The sequence below is a fragment of the Lutjanus erythropterus genome, chromosome 23, assembly GCF_056507025.1.
Source record: "Lutjanus erythropterus isolate fLutEry1 chromosome 23, fLutEry1.hap2, whole genome shotgun sequence".
Lineage (NCBI taxonomy): Eukaryota > Metazoa > Chordata > Actinopteri > Lutjaniformes > Lutjanidae > Lutjanus > Lutjanus erythropterus.
In genome coordinates, this window is record NC_139339.1 from 20,926,928 (window position 1) to 20,947,402 (window position 20,475).

The following is a 20,475-nucleotide window of genomic DNA, read 5'->3' on the forward strand; positions in this document are numbered from 1 at the left end:
TAAACCTGGAGCTGTTGCATTTACTGTACAATCAAGTTAGGATCGGCTCTGTGGACTTTTGATTGGATGTTTCCATAAAACCCTTGATTGAGGATAAAACTTTTAATAGATCTAGCACTTTATGAAAATGTGCTCATGTCCTTGTAGAATCGCTCGAGTTTATGTCCTCAAACTATGGCTCATTTTTGTCTATTAAGCTAGACAGGATTGACTGAAACTCTACTGGACACTTTTAAGGTTTAATTTTTCATTTTAATTTGTTTGCCACTTTTTGACTGAACGTCTAGTGAGATCCTTTATACTTATCTTTGCTGTGCCAGTGGTTCCTAGCCTTATTTTCTTTTGTGAACATGAAAAAGTGCTGTAGTTTGAGCCCTGAAGAGGCAGAAGAAGAAGTATCCAGTAATTTGCAGCAAAAATGAAAGTAAAATGAAAAGTGGTTGGGTTGTCCGATTAGACAAATAGATCGGTCCATCGCTGGTTGTGGGGTTTTTGGGAAATCTTTTGTCATTTTATTTTGCTAATTTAACGGCCCGCCTCTGAGGAGAAAGTGGAAGCTGCTGCTCAGGAACATTACAAACCCACTAAGCTGAAGAACGAGTGGGAGGAAAAACATCCTGAAGAGCCAGAATATTGTCAGACCTAAGGATTTACTTTGACCAAACCAGAGCTGATGATTGTTCAACGAATTTCATGATGGCAGTGGAAAGACTGACCAAGATGGTCAGTAAGATTTATTTAGTTTTTCTGTGAGGATGAAGTCTGTTCAATAAGTTACGAGGCATTTAAGCTCACCTTAGTTTGGTGCACGGTTGCATTTTAACATTTAAGGAGGAAAATAGTACACATTTAAGTTCTTGACATTTTGTGTGTGTACTTTATTTATTAGACATAGTGAATGTACGCATCCTAGTACAGCATAGTTTGAATTTATGGCACAGAAATATTTTTCCCCCTGCAGTCCGACAAAATGAATCATCATGTGAAGCCTCAGAATTATCTTTCAGACCACAAGGTTGGAAACCTCCTCCTTACAGAGCGGACTCCATGGTGTATCATAAAAACCAACTGAGAGCTAACTATTCAGTAAATGTTCTGCTGGATGAAAGGAATAGCATGAGTAGTTTCCAAAATGCTTTATTCCTCTCAAAAAAAATGTTCTATTTGGTAAGTAGTACATGGTGGATAAGTAAATCTTTTCAGACAGAGCCAATGAGTGGGAGAAGGAGTGTGTGCAGGCGTCAGGACTGGCTCCTCTGACGCTGTCCATGGTCCTGAAATGTGAGCTGACATGAGTGTTCGGTGAACGCTGCTGTTCTTGATGCAGCACGGGCCAAATGAAGCCCAGACTGCCCAACTGACACAGTGAATGATGGTGGTCAGTGTTACGCCGACTATTGACTGTGCGCTATTTCTTTTTTAACTGTGTCACTGCAGTAATGTGGTAGATTTGAAGACGGAATAGAAACACAGACACATTACAGCGAAAGCAGTGAACCTGTGGATCTATCTTGAGGATGATCGGAGACGTGCGAGTGAGAAATGCAAAAAGTGTTGAAAAATAATCGTTTCTGTACGTGAAAGATCACAGTAGTTTGCTGATACAATGAGCCAGTGTGCATAACTAATATTTTCTTACTGTCTGGACTGTGCAGTTTATAAATGTTCTCCTTTTGTTTTGTGAGAAGAGTGGGCGTAATATGCTACAGCTACTTTTTCTCACTGCTACAATCTCTTCTTGACATTGATTCATTGTTCCACAGCTCGATGCATCCTGTAAGTGCTTGGTTTTATTTCTGTTTTGAGTTTTTATTTAATTCAACTTAAGGAAAAAAAAAACTTTAAGTACAATAAAGCACAATCAATCAGTCAATCAATCAATGAAAAGACTGACAACATTTTCCTGTGCAATTTACTGTACATACAGCACAGCACACTGTTTGGATAACCTTTGTTTTATATTTGGCTTTATAAGAAGCTTTTATAGAAGACAAATTGCAAATATTCCATATCAGCCTTTGTTTATGTTTCTGTATGACAGTCCTGCTTCTGTTCAATTTAGCAAGTTACTTTGGTCCTGAGGGGCTTAATGATCCATCTATCTAGATCGGTGTATTGATTTAATGATCATCAATCCAATGTCATCGAAGCAAAGTGGAAATATTGATGCACATCATCAAGTTAAGCCTTTATTTTGAAATTCTCATGGCTGTTCTGTGTCACCATTTCTGTCCAAACGCACCTCCTTTCTAAACATTCAAATGGTGCAATCAGAAACGGCCAAAAAAGACGCTGAGAATATTTACTCCCCTCTCGGGAACAAGAGCATAATTCAGAATTAATGATCATCAGAAATCGTGCATAACGGCTGAAATTCAACTGTGGTTTTCTGTCTGAGGATGCAGTGACTTTAACCAGTAATGAGTAAGAAAAAATATAAATAATACAATTTGTTAAGCCATGAGTAGAAGAAAAGTCTGCTAGCCGCAGGGCTAATTTATGCAATGCAAAATGCATAGGCTTTAAGCTAATAATCATGGCTAGAAAAAAACTATTGGTTTGTCAGAACTTTGACAGTTACTATTGAACCAAATTTTATATACTTTTGTTAAATGTTCTTATTGTTAAGCCAAGCTTTATGTGTATTAGTGGAGTCAATTTAAACTTTAAACTTTATTGCACTCACCCAGTTACAGTTATTTATATGTTATATATACTATATATATAGTATATATAAGGGTATATTATTATGGCAGAATTTGTGAGCAAATATTGTATCATTGTCTAAAGAATCAATACAATATCATAATTTTTTTTTGTGACAAAGTGATTCAGCCTGCGTACGTCACTCCACAAGGATGACATCATTTATTTGTGCCTGTGTGTACATCAGCATATATATATACATCTGTGTGTTAAATCAAGTGTGTGTGTTGCAGTGGCCCAGGTGTTGGAGCTGCACAGATGATGAAATCACAACTGCATGGATTAAACTGAACTTGCACTCATTAATACTCGCCGTCAGCTCGAACCCAGCAGCTACTCTCGCTAACTAGTGATGAATTGCGTTGCAGCGATGCATCGACTGTTCTCCCACGTGAACATATCAGCAGACTTGTTCCACCAGAGGAGGAGGCCTTACCTCTGGATAACCTCCTGCTCTCCCTCTGTCTATTCCTTCATCCCTCTTTTCTTTTAATCTCTCCTTTTTTCTCTTTCCCTCTCTCTGCCCTTACCATTCAGTGCTGTGGGAGGCACTGTGAGCAGCGGGACCTGGCATAGGAAACTGTGTGTGTGTGTGTGTGTGTGTGTGTGTGTGTGTGTGTGTGTGTGAGTGTGTGCTTGTGTGTGTGTATGTGTGCAGGAGGGGTAATTTGCATTCACTGCCACCGGCCACCTCAGCTTCAGAAGCCCTGAAGAGATGGCCCTTTGAGCTACATTGAAAGAGATGGGGTGTGTATGTGTGTGTGTGTGTGTGTGTGTGTGTGTGAGCAGAAGAGAGAGAGGTGGGTAAGATTAAATGAGAACGCTAACACTTTATTTGAAGAGGTGTGCATAAGACTGACATGACACAGTCATAATCATGACATGACACTCATGATTCTTGTCATTACGTGTCATTCTGTCAATTATGTTGTTTCTAATGCAATGCTGACATTGTTTGAAATGTCTTTGTTATGACAGTTTGACATTAACCATGACAAAGATGTCTTGTTATGACAACTTGACCTTAATAAAGACAGCAATGTGTTTGTTATGACAACTTGACATTAACCAAGACAGCATAACTTGTCAAAGACATGCCATAGCAAGCCTAATTAGTAAACTTAAAAAGAATATCTTCATGACTCCATTATAAAAACAATGACAACGTAATAACACTCAATGACATTCAGGCAACCCTCACACTATTTGAAGAGGTGTGCATAAGACTGACATGAATTGACATGATTATGAAAACTTGACTTAAACCGTGATGACAATGTCACATTAACCAGGACATAACCTGGAATAAACATGTCATCACAGACCTAATTGTCAAACTTAGAGAAAAAAAATTGCTTCATGATGCTGTTATAAAGCATTTGACCCCATAATGACACTTAATGACATCCTTATGATAACTGTATTCATGATACAGTTATACTTGTCTCATGACAGTCAATATCAAAACTAACCACATGTGACAGCATAATATAATGTCAATACATAAAGCTAAGCAATTTCTTTAAGTTTGATAATTAGGCCTGCTATGGCATGCTTATGACATGTTTTGTTGTCTTTGTAAATATAATATAATATCAAGCTGTCTTAACAAAGACATCTAAAACAATGTTTTGCATGATGAATTACGTAACTTATCAAATGACACTTAATGACAACAATAATAAACATGTCTCATGTATGTTCCTAATAGGTATAATGACCCGGTTACAACAGTGTGATGACAGTCTTATGCAAACCCCTTCAAATACAGTGTTACCAAGGCAACATACTTTATGATGCAAAATGAGCAGCGCATGTGTCCTTGTGCCAACAAGTGTGTGTCGGTTTTTGTGTGTGACCATGTTGCCAACAAGTGTTTGCCTGTGTGTGTGTGTGTGTTTGCACACGTGTGTGTCTTCAGTAACTTAGCCTTGGGGCAGACCAGAGTCATTATTAATCCCCCGACAGCTGAATTCTGCTTTTTGCTGCGTGCCTCACAGGTTGCCGAGCTCTTTGATCTTCCTATATCGTCTTTTCTCAAGGTTACTTAAATAACAAGTAAAAGTCTGAGAACCAGATCTGTTTCCAATTTCCATGAGCAGAGTGAACAGAAATATGATCCTGTTAAAGGTCCAGACGGTGCTGTAATCCCTTATAAACGAGCAGTATTACTTCCCTTTTCTTCTTTCTCCAAGTGTTTCTTCTATTAAAGTGAAGAGTGTTTATATCCAGTATGTGGGAAAACAAATGATTCCTATTTAAAAATTAAACAAGAATGTCTAATATCAGTTTCACTCAGTTCAATACTGCAATTCAATAAATTCTTGCAACACTGCACTACCCGGTTTCTATACGCAAGCTTATCTCTACCTCACAGCACAACAACATGGAAACAGGATAGCTGACCATGCTGGCCTGAAACAACCGACTCAGCACTTCAGAATGTGAACTGTATCAATAAACTGGAGGATTAATTATAAAAGGAAAATACACTGAGAGCCGGGGACAATTTATGACTGTCCGTTCCGGCTATACATTATACGACAAACCTGAATCCTGTTTATCCTGATTGTTGAAGTACAGTGTTAAAGCTGCAGAATGACAAATATACTAACAAAGGCAATATACCAGAAAAAAAAAAAAAACTAGCAAGAAGGGAGAATAAGGATTAATGTTTTTACAATAAACAAGCACACTATCCCTCAAAAATACAAGTAAAGATCCAGCTATAGAACAAGAGAATGCAGTTATGAGAAGATATCTTATTAGGCAAATATTCAATTTGCAATTGCAATTTAATGCTATTTAAAAAACTCTTGAATATTTAAAGGCAAGCTATGCAGGATGCAGCAAGAAACATTGCACTGATTTGTACAAAAATAATCCCTCTCAATTATCATCCATGGTCCAGCAGAAGTGAGAGGAGGTGCCTACATCCACAGAGGCCCTGCCTTTCACCCGTGCCTTCTTATTTTCTCATTATTTTGCTGTGCTTGGGATGCTTTACCGACACATAACATTGGTACTTGAGGTCCTCTAAATGAGACTGCATTTACATACAGCAACTGACATCTCCTGCAATTATTTAATGCACCTTCACGGTACAGAAATGACTGTGGGGAAGTCAGTGTCACATTTGTTAAGTCGACAGACAAGGTAATGGAAATGCACACATTGTGAAAGAATAACAGGAAGAGTAAAGTGAATGTGTCCAACCCTCATAAATAGACTAAATACATGAGTATGTCATACATTGTCATACATTCTGGAGAACACATATTAATACACATGAATTCACACCTGTTAGTGATGCAAACTAAGTACGTTTATATCAAGTACTTTGTGCTTTAGTTCAATTTTATCCAACTTTATGCTTCTTCTATACATCCCAGAGGCAAATACTGTACTTTTTAATCCACAAAGCTGAAAAACAAGACTGTTAAATGACTTTAGAGATACATGGTTCTCACAGGACAGTGATGCTACAGACATTAAATGGTCTTATAGACCATGATGCATTGCTGTAGATTAAACTATAGCCAACAGTGGCCTCTAAAGTAGTTAAAATGAGCTCCACCTTAAACATCTACAGCAGTAAACAGCAGTAACATTAAAGCAATAAAATTCATCTTGAAACATCAGACATAATAACACTGACAGGGAACATTTTACTGCAAAATGAATACTTATAATAATTTTTCCATATTTTAACTTCAATAAGGTTTTGTGAATGCAGAACTTTTACTTGTAGCAAAGTATTTTTACAGTGTGATATTAGTACTTTTGCTTCAGTAAAGGATCTGAATACTCTTTACACTCCCACACTAACATCATGTCCATATATTGTCTGGACAGACAGACAGACCTGTAGTTTCACCTGAAATATAATCTGTCTGTGGTTCACTGGCTGCTGCTGTTGATTTACAGTTTCCTGTGGATGGCGGTGCCGCTGGCTGTTTTGAAAACTGTGGATGTCCATACTGGAGGGTAAGCACGAGTGAGAATCAAACACATCTTCTTCAGGGCAGGATACGGAGGCTACATTCCCCGTTGGCGGCGTATTACTGCCTCTCTGTTAGACCCCAATACTGTGCAGTGACACACACGCAGTGCAGTCAGAGAGAGACTGAGGGAAATTACTTATACAGTGTAATTTCCAAAACGTAAAAGATATGGGGCTTTTGAGAAAACATCCGGGGCTTGAGCCTCAATAGCCACGCCCTAAATCCACCTCTGTGGCCTAGTATGGCTTGAGCCACTGGCACCTCAAACGCATCTACCAGTACTGTTGAAGCCAAACAAAGACAAATCGGTGCAGACTCCAAACAAAAAATATTCTCACATTTTTATGAAAACTGTGCCTGCCGAGCCTGACAAAAACAAGTCCAAACTTCAGCCAGATCAGCAATGAATTTGAAACAACACACTGAGTTGTAGCATCAACCAGTTTTGGGAAATATCTGCAAGTGACTAATGATCACAAAAAAAGGGTAAGGCCACAAGCCACAAAGTCAAACTCACAGCATGTACTGTACTGAAGAGCTGAAGAACTGGACATGAACTAGCTGTGTGAACTAAGATTTCAAAATTGCGAACTTGAAATGAAATAGTTCATTTTAATATGTGTGAACTGCACTTTGAGCTACCTACAGGTAGAAGTGTGAACATAGCAACACTGTACATGAATATGCTTTAAAAAACACAATGCAGATATAAGTTTTAAGGGTAATAAATTGGTAATAAGTCTTCTCTGACCAGATGTTCTTGAGACATTTACAGAGAAAGTGGTACAGAGAGCTCAAGATGCCTTCCATGTCCAAAACCTCGGTCAGAAGACGCCCACATTCTTTAGCCTGACTCTGAACCACTGACCCACCTGTGGGTGGAAGCTTATTTCTAATGGAATGTTCAAAAGACGGGACAGGGTACATCAGACTTCATCAAATCCCATTAGATGTACTTCATCAATCCCCGAGTTAAATCAGATGATATCCCAGATTGTGCTGGAGCGCCGCTACAGAAATAAAGCCAGAGGAACATGGATAGTCAAAGCCTGAGAGCTTATTATTTAAGTACTGTTGTAAAGTCAATTCACTCTCCTGAGGCTAAAATGATCATTTAAATGGACCGTCTACAGCTAAATCCTATTTCTGCCTTCATTGCTCATCCAAAGCATATGGTGATGACTGGGACGCTGGGAGAATTTCAGGCGGGAGGTGGGGGATACGCGGAGAGAGAAGAGCAGAAAATGGTGGGGATGTAAAGAGAAGAGAGGCTGGATAAAAAGGGCGGTAATGCAGGAAGAAGAGAGATGATTTGAGCTGAATGAGAGGAAAAGACAGAAAGACGGAGGAGAGTCGATCAAACTGATGACCCACATGAATACGGCAAAAGCCTAAAAACACACTGCGGAGAGTATTAGGATCATGTGACGTGCATGCACATGCATACACATACGTACCCACACCCACTGAATACTAAAACCAGACCGAGCATGCATACACACCGCACACACACACACTCCCTCCTCATTCCCTCTCTTCCTCTCCATCTCTCTGGCTTACAGGCTATAAATAGCTGGAACTGAGCCCTTGCTAATTCCTTCATTCAGAGTCTAGTGGAAAGGCAACATGCACGCGGCCTTTGATACGCACCCTGACAGGAAGATACAGGAAGTGGTGGATGGTTGCCAAGACAACCCCTCCGCCCCGCTTCCCCCCTTTCTTGTGTCTTCGATCTAAATTCTGCACTCCTTAAACCCCCCCTCCTTCCCTCCCTGGTTCTCATCCTCTCTTCATTTCAGTGTCGCTCACATGAACTATACTGTTGCCTGTCAGCCTCCCTCCGAGGGCAACTGACGGCTTCAAAATGTGATCAATATCATAATCCGACAGTCTACTCCGTCTCACTGACATAATTGCATTATGAAACCGCTGCTTTCGCTTGCATCCACGATATGTAAAGAGACTGAGAGAAATATGCAAATCACTTCGGCAATTACAGTCATTATCGATATCTGCAGAGATTATTTTAACACAGTTACACTTCAAATGTTCCCAACACTTAAGGGACTCAGACAAAGGCACTTTCATGCTGAGATATGGATTATGCCAAGACTAAGTCAAAGCCAAGTCCAAGCCTAAAAGAGGGTCAAGTATGCAGCTAAACCAAAAATCTGCCAAAATTCTCTGCCAATATTAAGCTTGAATGATCTGTTCACTGGATTGAAATGTTCAGGATCAGAAAAACATGCCAGGCATAATGTAAGTGCAGTGAGATACACGTTGTCCAATCAAAGCATAGAGCATAAACACTGGATTAAACCGTAATTTTATCTGTTCTTACATAAGCTTACCAGCTACAGAAGAAATCTTGCATTTTATTTACTGACTATAATATAACTTTTTTTGGACACAGCAGCCAAAATGATCCAAAATTGACCTTTCACAGATATTTAAGTTCATATCAATATCCACATATATGTTGTCTGATTCATATGTAAACTTTTCCCTGATTTATAAATAAATTCCTAGAGAAATTTCCACTGGTGCTGTCGAGAGTTTGGGGAGAAAAAAAATATGCGATCCATTAATTTAACATGTAAAGGCTTAAGTGAAAAGAGCTGTGTCAGATGAGCAGCGCTGTCATCATGTAAGCTGTATTGCACACTTGTACTGAGTTATGTCCTTCATTAGAGTAGAATATTCATTTCACAGTCTGAACATTATGTTTTTTAGATGGTTAAAGTTAAGCATAGTGCATCAATATAAAAGTATGAACAGCCCAGTTGTTTAAAAGGGAAAAAAGACTCTACTGGTATCAGCAGATACTCTAGGTTCTGGTATCCATATCGATATTGGAAATGACAAAGATGATATTGATCCATTCCTTCTCACAAAAGGTGGGTACTATGGATAGTATTGTGGCAATATTGTACCATTACACAGATGCTAAGTATCAACGACTTCAGATTAAAACCTTTAAAGTAGCCTTATTATGCTTTTGATTTGATTTTCCCTCTAATATAATGTGTTCTATAGCTTTTCTGTCCAAAGTCCATGCCAAGATGAGTTACTGCCTGAAACACCTTGTCTGAAATCCAGTCTGTTCCATTACTTTGTGACCTCATGTTATAACTCATTAGCATAAGCATGAGCATGAAAATAAACACAATATGGCCGCTGTATAACCATAACCAATTATATAATTGGACCACATCCCACAAGGAGGAATTTCACACATAATCTGTTCTCAAATCCAAACTGCAAGATTGGAAAATAAGCCCCTCACACACGACACAATATTAAGATGATCTATTCTTGACAGAGCTCTTTCACACCCATAGACGCACACGCTCGCCCGCGTTCTCACGCCCGGTGTGGGTTCTCTTCGACTCCTCTCTTTGTCTGCACAGTTATGATTTGTCTTGTAAGACACGTCAGCCGCGGTAGTCCTGGACTCATTTCTAATAACCTTTCCTCCATTTCAACAGTCCATCAAACCCACGGTCTACACCGGCTTACCAGTCAGCAATTTAAAAATTCACTCCTTTCCTGCTCTGAGCTCATGTCTCATATTGGAGATTGTAGGTCTGTGTTGAAAGAACGGATGTTACTGTGCAGGTTTTTACATATTACACAGAGACAGAGTTTTGTCTTCTTGGTGGAACCATCTTGGCATCTTTCCTGACATGTTGAATGCCGTGTTTCAACTCCACAGTCTTTTGTTTTTCATGTAACTAAAACATCAAACGGGAAATGAGTACTTAGGTGTGCTAGAGATAAGATGATAAAGTCAAATGGATGTACGGCTTTAGTCTTGAGGATGCTTTTGCATTTAAAAGGCTTCATCATGTCCCAGGGGTGTATGTAATCTGATTATGCTGGTTTAACATCAAGTCAGTCACATGTCATACATCACTCTTCAACAGAAAACTCTCCTTCTCTAATCTGCCACCATAGGTTCTCCTACATGACTGGCATGGGAGGCTGAGGACATGGTGTGCAATCTGCATGCTCACCTCTAGGTGCCACTAAATCCTACACTCTGGACCGATTTAAAAACCAATCACAGATGCTTAAACCACGTGAAAACAGTTAGGAATGTCAGTCGACATAAAAGATGCTGTAGTGGTTACTGCGTTTATTGATTTTCACATTAATACAAAAAAAATATGTATTTCAGAGTTAGAATTTTTGTACATGGGCTTTTTCCTGTCTACATTTTTCATGATTATCACTAGATAGCTAGCTGGCGATGTTGGAGGATGAGATACCAATTCTTCACGCAGCTTCCAAAGCCCTGATTGGTCTAAAGTTTATCAATCCAGGGGAATCAGCTATAGAAGGGCAGAACTTAAAACCTGCTTCAAGATTCTGCTACTACTACTTCTGAGTTGTAGGCAAGTCTGAGGTGAGGAGGCCTAAAAATCAATATATCTAGTTTCATTCACATGTAGCATGTAGCCTTAAGTTAGCTAATTTTAGGAAACTGCTAGCTAGCTAACTAGCTAGCTAATGTTAGCTAAACACTAGAAAACTAGCTCAAGTAAGTCTGTGGGTACACAGTACTACAGGAAACATCTACAAAAATACAAAAGTTAGGTTTAGGAAAAGATATGGTTTGGGTTCAAATAAGCCAATCTCATGGGTGTGTGTCGTGTAATAAAGTAGGCGTGGCATGTACACACTCAACGATGTTGATTGATGTAGATTAGCTAGCATCTTAGCTTGAACACTGTTAACATTAGCTAACGTAGGACATCAATTTTACACTTCCAATAGCAACATACTTCAACCATCTTCAAAATTTGGTTTCAACATAGATGAGCCTAGCATATAGCATATCTAAGTACAGGAAACAGGAAGAGAAAGTTGACCACAGTATCAAGTTTGCTTGACTGTTACTGGAGCAGAGCAAAAGGGGGTGACACTTAGGAAGGGTAAGTTTGCACTTCAAATGAGAATCCAGTTTCATGCATAAAAGGACAGGACCAAGAGTCTTTGAAGCCCCAAAACTTTTCTTAATTTTAGTCTTTGTCAGAGTTTTCAAAAACTAGAAGACACTGTGTGTACTGTGGCTGCCAGTGGCCTTTTCTGAGTATGTATAGGACTATCCTAGATGAATGGAAAAGTTCAAAGCGAGTGACCGACCCCGGCTGATTTGATTCTCTCTCTACCCTCACTGCCAGAGTAAGACAAAGCCTTGGACCGAGCAAGCCAGTTGCTGTCTGCTCTACCATGCCTCAGGATAGAGCAGAGAGCAGAGAGGAGCAGGGTGAACAGAGGAGAGAGGGTGGAGGTGAAACATGAGAGGAGGCGCAAAAGCAAAGATGGACTCAGTCAGGTTTGATATGTGAGGGTGAGACCACAGGCTGAAGAAAGAAGAGGCACTGTGTTCTGACCTCCATCTTCTTTATGAAATGACAACTACCTCGAGATGCCTGACTTCAAATCTGACTCTACTTCACACTCTGTCCTTGTCTCTTTATTAAAGGCTCTGCTTTGTCTCCTTCAGTTCTGGCGAGCACGCTCACATCAAAGAAAACTTTTGGGTATGTGATAAAGGGTGTGTTTGAGTGTGTGAGAAAAAAGACAAGAGTTTCATGAGTCCCTTGGGAAGACAGAAGTGTATTCTGCCTGCAGAAAGATGGTGATCTATTTCCCCCCATTTTTGTTCTTCACAGGGTATCAACTGTGGTTGGCAGGAGAAAGAGACGACAAAAAGAAAGAGATTGAGCAAAATAATCAAGGGTTTTTCTGGCATCAGAAGCAATATATATCATATTTCCACTGCTGTCTGCTGGCACCTCTCCCTCTCTATTATTTATCTGTTTGCTTTTATCTCTTTTATTTATTTATTCATCTCTCGCCCTTTGGCGATGCCGATGTCGCAGCACAGCCCCTGGCCGCCGCGTGCAATATTGTGTTAGTATCGAACCCTTCTTGATGAATCTGCTCAGAAAATTGAAATATTGCAGAATGGGGAGATGTGGGAGTTTGAATTTGATGCATGGAGATAGATGAAGTATCGGATGGAATAATTTATAAGGCCCCCAGCTCGCACCCTGTAGCTCATCCCAAGAATCATGGCACTGACAACGCTGAGGTTAGCGGTTCAAATCCCTGAGGGATATCTGGCAAACGCGATGTATACCCTCCTCAAAGTGGACTAATTGAATAGAACCAGCAGCTTAAAAGGCAGTTTGTAGCAGCTTATCAGGGTTAAACCCAAGCCTACCACCAATAAAGTTCTTACAAAATGTGAAGGAGACTCTCATTTTGGTGGAGTCGGGTTCTTTTTTGCATATCAACCAGTGATTTGGGAATTACTGATGCTAAAATGCAGTCCACAAGCAGGCTGTCAACATTTCATGAGCAGGTCTCATGTCTGTACCCACACCAGCTGCATTTTGGTACCACATTCAGATGCCTCATCGAAACGTAGTTGTTCGTGATTTCTTGAAAAGGTGACCTATGGAAGAATGTCATGTGAAGGTTTGCAATAGGTGGTTTTAGGAAATGCACATTGATACTGTGAAGTGGCTGGTTGAAGTGTAACTGAAGAGCAATGGCCCTAAGCAAACTAGAGAGCGTCACACAGATGGGCAGAAAGTGGTTTGAAAGTGATGAAAACATTACAGCCCAACACAAAAACTACAAATCCCTTCAGGAAATGGTGCATCTCAAGTTTGCTTCCCCGTGTTGGAAAATAACCGTGGCAAAATATAGAAAAGATAATACTCTCAAGGATAATGAAAGTGGCGATGACAGGCTGTCGAGAGCTGAGGCTGCAGTGTTGGAGTGGAGAGACGGAAGGAAGGGTGTTGAGCTGTGAGGGGCTAAAAAAAAAAAAGTCCAGTCAAGTGATGGAAGCTGTGAAAGGGAAACCAAAATGTGTCAAGAGTGAGGAAAATGGTGGAAATCAGTGCCTCATCACTATACTGACATACACACCAATGAGCACAATGAGCACATATAGACAGTAAAAGAGTACAAACATAAAGGCATAAACACAGTGATATCGATGATATTGATTTGGTGGGTCTACTAACATGATACTGATGAAGTAATACTATGCCTGGTCAAAGAGGTTTTAAATAGAGTACTTACAAGTGAGAGATGGTGACAGTTATGAATGTTAAGAGCTGAAGCTTGAGCTAAAGCACGAGTGGTTCTGTAAGACACTACACAGCCGGCAAAGATGTCCAGTGTCAATGCTACAAAGCTGGTGCAGACACTGCTAAGCAAGTGTAGATACTTAACAGCTAGTAAGGAAGCTACAAAGCCAGCATAGACGCTACAGAGCTGGTAAAGACACTACAAAGCCAGTGTAGACACTACAAAGCTGCTACAATTTTTGTTAAGATGCTAAAAAGCCAGTGCTGATGCTGCACAGACAGTAAAGACAGCTGGTGTAGACGATACAAAGCCAACGTAGACAGTGCTAAGCAGGTTCAGACACTTCACGGCTAGTATAGATGTAATAAAGATGCTACACAGCTGGTAAAGACACTACAAAGCTGGTGTAGATGCTACAGAGCCAGTGTAGATGCTACAAAGTTGGTTAAAATGCTATGAAGCCAGCATAGACACTACAAAGCCAGTGAAGACGATGCAAAGTTGGTTAAGATGCTACAAAGACGGTGTAGATGCTACAAAGCTGGCAAATACGCTACAAAGTTGGTTAATATGCTACAAAGCCAGTGTAGACACTCCAGTAAAGACATTCCACAGCTGGGGTAGATGCCACACAGCTGCTAAAGATGCTACAGAGACAGTTTAGATGCTTCACAGCTAGTAAAGATGCTACACAGTCAGTAAAGATACTACACAGCTGGCAAAGACGTTACAAAGTCGCCATAGACGCTAGATAGCAAGTAAAGATGCAACAAAGTTGGTTAAGATGCTATAAAGCTGGTGTAGACATCACACAGATAGTTAAAACACTACAAAGCCAGTAAAGACACTGCACAGCTGCTGAAGATGCTACACAGCCAATGAAAGTGCTACATATCAAGTAAAGATGCTACATAGCTGGTGTAGATGCTTCAGCTGTGCATCTACTGACAACGTGAGCCTTATTCACAAACCCAAAAGCTGTTTTTGCTAACATCTGCTAACATGAAAGCAATGTTTTTTCATCACTTCTATGCTGTCTGCCTAACTGTACAAAGAGCAACTACATGAGATCCTGTATGTTGGTAAAACATTTACAGCGAGTTTCCATTCTGGGACTGCTGAGTCCAGCTACTGCAACTTATTTACCATGAAGTCTTGTTCTGTGTTAACGGCTGCTGACTGCTGAGAGAAGCATGCGTTTTGTCTGTGGGCCTGAGGCAGCAGCAGCAGCAGCAGCAGCAGCAGCAGCGGCGGCCAGTCCTTCCCCCCTTTCCTCTCTCATCCATCGATCCACCGTGACTCTGCAGGAGCCAGATGAAAACCTCTCGCTATGATTTATGGGACGTCATCTCCAGGGGAACCGGCGGAGCCCCTCCCTCCCTGCATTCGGTGAGGGAGCCACCAGCCGGAGGGCAAAAACAATTCCCCTGGGTCCTAAGGCCTGACATTCTATACTACCACAGGGACACGGTAACAAGCTGGGTCTATAGTAAACACTTTACATTATAGTGAAATTCCAATTATCATCTATCTATTCTCATGGATTTACTTGTAAAGGAAAGCCAGGACATCCAAACAAACTTAATTATATACATAATTATGTTATGTATTTGCATGTATAAGGTGCAACAATTTGTCTTTTTTTTATAACTAAACATTATAACTGTAAAAATAATTATTCATTAAGTGTGTTGAGAACAATGGTAGAACTTCAGATTGATGAAGAAAGAACCAAGAAATATCTTTCCAGGCTCTAAAATATTCATGTGCTGAAAGTAATAAAATCTAAAAGCACTAAAATCCCCATTTGCATATTAGATTAAGCTTGTGCTAATCACATATTAACAAGTGTAATTTTGTATTATTACTGTTAGGTGATTAGTTTTCTTTTCTTGGTTTGTTCCTAAAGTATTACAGATTCCGAAACATATTTATTCATGAACGCCATGGTACTAATGAAAAAAAGAAAACATGTGGCTAGCTTAGCAATTTACTAAGTACTTAAGTATTAATTAAGAAGCCATGAGTAACCACCAAATGTTAGCGTATTTGTTTATCTACGCACAAACACACACACCCATGTCAGAGTGTCCCACTTTCCTCCATTTGCACTGATGGCAGCATTAAGAAGTAATTCTGGAGGCTTAATCCACTTAAAATTAGAGGAGGTTTTTAAGGATTCTGTCTTAAGGGTGCCCTAAAAAAAGGATACAAGTAAGAGGCCTCAGGAGACTCGGAGAGCTGCAGCATTCATGTTTTAAAAGGGAGAAGAATAGAAGTGGAATCAACGACGAGGCCAGAGAAGATGGGAGAGGATGAGAGTGTGTGTCTGTGTGTGTGTGTGAGCATATGAACTTGTGTGACAATGAGCTGAGCTGACAGTCCCCATGGACAGCCAGTTGTGACTGATTCTTGATCCGCTGCCCAACAGCTTTCTCCTGCTTCTATCTTTTCTTGCGTCATCGTCTCTGCTCTCCTTTCCTTGTCTCCTCCCCTTATTTCCTCACGTCTTCCTCTCTTCTTGCTTTGTCTCACCTTGTTTCCTCCCTTCTCCTTGCCTTCTGTCCTTCTTCACTCCGGTTAACTTGTCATATCTCCTCTGCTTGCTTTCTCTCCTCCCCTTACTTCTTCTCTTCTCCTTGTTTCCTCCCATCACCTTCTCTCCTATATTATGCTTGTCTTGTTTTTCTCCTGTCTTTGCCTCCTCTTCCTTCCTTGTTTCCTACCTAGTCCTCTCCTTGATTCCTCTCCTCCCCTTTCCTCATGACCTTGCTATTTTGTTTCCTCTCCTCCGCTTGCCTCCCCTCTCCTTTTCTTGTTTTCCTCTTAACTTCCTGCCTCACTTCCTCCCCTTGTTTCCTAACATTTACTTGTCTCATCTCCTCCCCTTGCTTTCTCTCCTTTCCATCCATCTCCTTCCCTCCTCTTTCTTGTTTCCTCTTCTCTCTTTGCCTCCTCTCATTTCTATCCTTGTCTTTCATTCCTGTCTCCTGCTTTTTCTTGTTTCCTCTCCTCTCTGCGGCTTCTCCTCTCCTACCTTGTTTCCTCTCCTATCCTCTCCTCAATTTCTCTCCTCCTTTTTCATTGTCTTACATCTGTTTTCCTGGTTTCCTATCCACATCTTGCTTTCTGTCCTCTCCTATTTACGTCTAATCTCCTTACCTTACTTCCTCTCCTTTTCTCTCCTTGTTTCCTCCAATGCTTTTTTCGTTTTGTCTCTTTTCTTTGCCTTCTCTCTTCCCCTTTCATCCCCTATCCTCTCCTTGACTCTTCCCCTCCACTTTCCTCATTTCCTCACATCACCACCTTTTTTCCTTGCTTCTATCTTCTTCTTTCCTCCAGCTTCCTCCTCTCATCACCCTCTGCTTGTTTTCTCTTTACCCCTTGCTTCTTTCATCCCACCTCTTCTGCTTTTCTTGTTTCCTGTCCTCTTCTTGCCTTCTCTCCTGCTGTTGCGTCCTCTCCTTGTTGCCTTCCTTGTCTCATCTTTGTTGTTTCCTCCCATTTCTTTGGCTCATCTCTTTGGCATGCTTCCTCTCCTCCTTTTGCTTCCTTTCCTTATTCCCTCCCATCACCTTCTCTGCTCTCTTGTTATTTTCTTGTTACCTCTCATCTCTTCAACTCCTCTCCTTGTTTCCTCCATCACCTCAACCCTTCTCTCCTGCTATGCTTGTTTCCTCTCTTCTCTTCACTTCCCCTCCTTCCCCAGCAGTATGTGTGAAAAATGACTTAAAATCAATGCGGATGGAGAATCAGATGTGGAAATTGAAAGACAACCCTGAGGCTGCTGGAGGGAGTGCTGAGGCTAGCAATGTCATGCCTGACTTGACCTCCATAAATATACCAGCAATGATTGATAATGAGGGATTAAATGAGTTCATATGTTGCCAGACATGTTTTTTTCTAATTACACATATGTGCAATTTTTAATTCAGTACACATCTGCCCACATGCTGACTGATACAGTTAAGTATTATGCTGACGATGTTGAGTGTATGTTGGGTGATGTTTCATCTTGATGAATGAAGGTTATTATTGGACTGTATTTTACACCTGTGTGACATTTCCACAGAGTATACTGTACACAGAGTGTGTGCAAGTGGGTATGAGTATATAGTGTCTGTCTCTCCGTGTTATGGCACGTGTATTTCCACACAGTCATACATCTTGCAAAAACAGGGAGGAAAAAGGAAAAAAAAAAAAAAAAGAAAAAAATGTGTGACAGTGTGAAATGACTCAAGACCTGATGTATAGTGTTCTATATGTGCCGGAGGAGCTATAAGTGGCAATGACGGGCTGCTGAGGGCTGAGGCTGCTGTGTTGGAGTGGAGAGGCGGAAGGAAGGGTGTTGAGCTGTGAAAGGACTGAAAAAAAGTCCAGTCGAGTGCTGAAAGGGAGACTGAAATGTGTTAGAATGAGGAAAAAGTGGAAATCAGCACCTCATCGCTACAGAAACATACATCAGTGTGAACATATAGACAGTATAGAGATACATGAATACAAACATAAAGGCACACACGCAACGATATTGATAGATGTTGAATTTTTCGGGGTCCAAGGAGCGTTACTCACTGCAAACTACTGTTTTTGATCTTATTATTCCTGTGCTTCTTCTTTCTTCTTAGTTTTTTTGGCTAGGACTCACCAAAATTAGCAGGTGGGATGCAACTTTCACCCACTGCTGACGCAAAAAGGAAAAATGACCCTTATTGATCTCGCTGTAACAATCAAGTTTATGTTTTTGTCATAATCTTGAAAACTTGGTGTAAACTCAAAAGTCTTGTGCCATTTTAATCTTTCAATTTTTCTGCATATTTTCTGAACTGGACTTCTGCTTTATAAATGTCAAATGTCAACTGAGTCTTTCTCAGTTTTCTCAAAATCCTATTTTCAAATTCATCTTAAACCGTTGGACCAGTCCAAAAAGTTTTTTTTAAAATAGCCAATTTTCAAAAAATTGCATTAACTCATGAATGCAATGAGAAATCAACATAAAAAATTATGACACTTGTTCAGGAGTTTACATTAAACTGATGTACTCAAGCACATTGTGTTTAACCTCTAGGGTGAAACATCTTGGGGAAATCTTGGGTCCTGAATCAGTCGATGCATCAGATTTGGTCACGATAAATTCAAGTGGTCTGGACTTATTACAGCAAATCTAATTTTTTAGACATTTCATAATTCAAACTCCAAAAAGAAGTCCTCCAAGTCCATCACTCTATATTTTTCAATCAAAAAATCAATTAACATTACCTATATCTTCAAAAGTATTCATTCAAATGCATCAAAAAGCAGATGTATAAATGGTAGATATCAAGTGATCTAAATGGTGTTCAGATCAGTCAAACAGTGAGTCTGCAGTGATATTTGGTATCTTGCTGTAATTTGCGCGGCATGCATAACATAACACAAGATCAAACCAAATGCATGTTAAAAACCACTTTCTGCGTGTTAAAAACACACCAACATGACTCTTAGAGCCTTTTCTCTATAAAAGGTGCAGGTTTTGTGCATCTTATATTAGAGGTAGAGAAATGAAAAGACAAGCGTGAAACAAGTCTTTACAATACCCTGGGCGAGGAGAGAGAAAGAGGGGTGATGGAAGTCTCTACTCTTCATATCACATCTGCCGACAAAATGGAAATATTTCTCTTTTATTGCTCACACACCTAATAGTGCGCGGGCAGACAAAAACGTCCACCGAAAGATCTGAGTCGAGAGAAGAGGGTTCTTGACGGTAAAAAGGTAAGAAAAGTCAAATGTCACCTAATCCTTTTCTCATAAAGCATCTGGAAACTGCTTCAGCCCTGGCCTTTGTTCTCCTGCTTTATAACACCTTGAATGGGATGTACTGTAAAACCAGGGAAGGGTAATTGAAAAATTCTTTGACCATCCATGGGTTTTGCATATTTCTTTTTTATATAAGCCCCCCCACACACCCTATCCTTCACTATCTACATGATGTATATGCAATATTTATGATGTTTAAAGTTGTGCATGGACCTAGAAAAGAATACAAATATTCACAAGTTTTCCAGTCATTTTCTCATATGAAGAAAATTTCCCTAGAATTCACTCTCTTTTGAGTGGTCCTCATTGGCTGTTCGCTAAACCCATCCCCTCAACAGTGATTGTCAAGTCATAGCTGAGCAACCATAACCAGGCCTGTCAAGTTTTTGATTTTTTTTCCATTTCCTGAAATGGTGTAGATGGGGTTGTAGTAAGAGCAATACTTCATATACAGAATGAGTATGGTGGTTTCTATATTTCTTTTTCCTTCTCCAAAATCAAAAATACAAGAGCAAAAGTGTGCAGAATGGATGTGTGTCTGTACAAACCTAAGCTGCACTATAAGCAAGTCTGGCTAACTGGTATACTAGCATACTAGCGTACCAGCCATAGAAACCCGTCAATTCAAACATTATTTTGTGGGATTAAAGGTTACATTAAAGTTTTGAATTTGGTGAAGTTTACACTCCAGCATATCCATCCAAAACTGGCCTATCGTAGGCAGTGTTGCATTCACCAAACACATCGGCTAGTCCTCGTTTAAAAAGCTATCCTATTTAAAAGGTCCAGTGTGTAAGATTTACAGGGATTTATGTTCCATGTTACACCACCAGGCTTCTACTGCTGCCCAGAACTG

The 20,475-nt window shown here is 40.2% G+C and overlaps 1 protein-coding gene across 1 annotated transcript in view; it reads right to left on the bottom strand.

Annotated features, from left to right (window-relative positions):
• nlgn2a (neuroligin 2a) overlaps positions 1-20,475 on the bottom strand; it is a 256,832-nt gene that overhangs the window by 147,587 nt on the left and 88,770 nt on the right. The gene's annotated exons all lie outside the window — the stretch shown is intronic.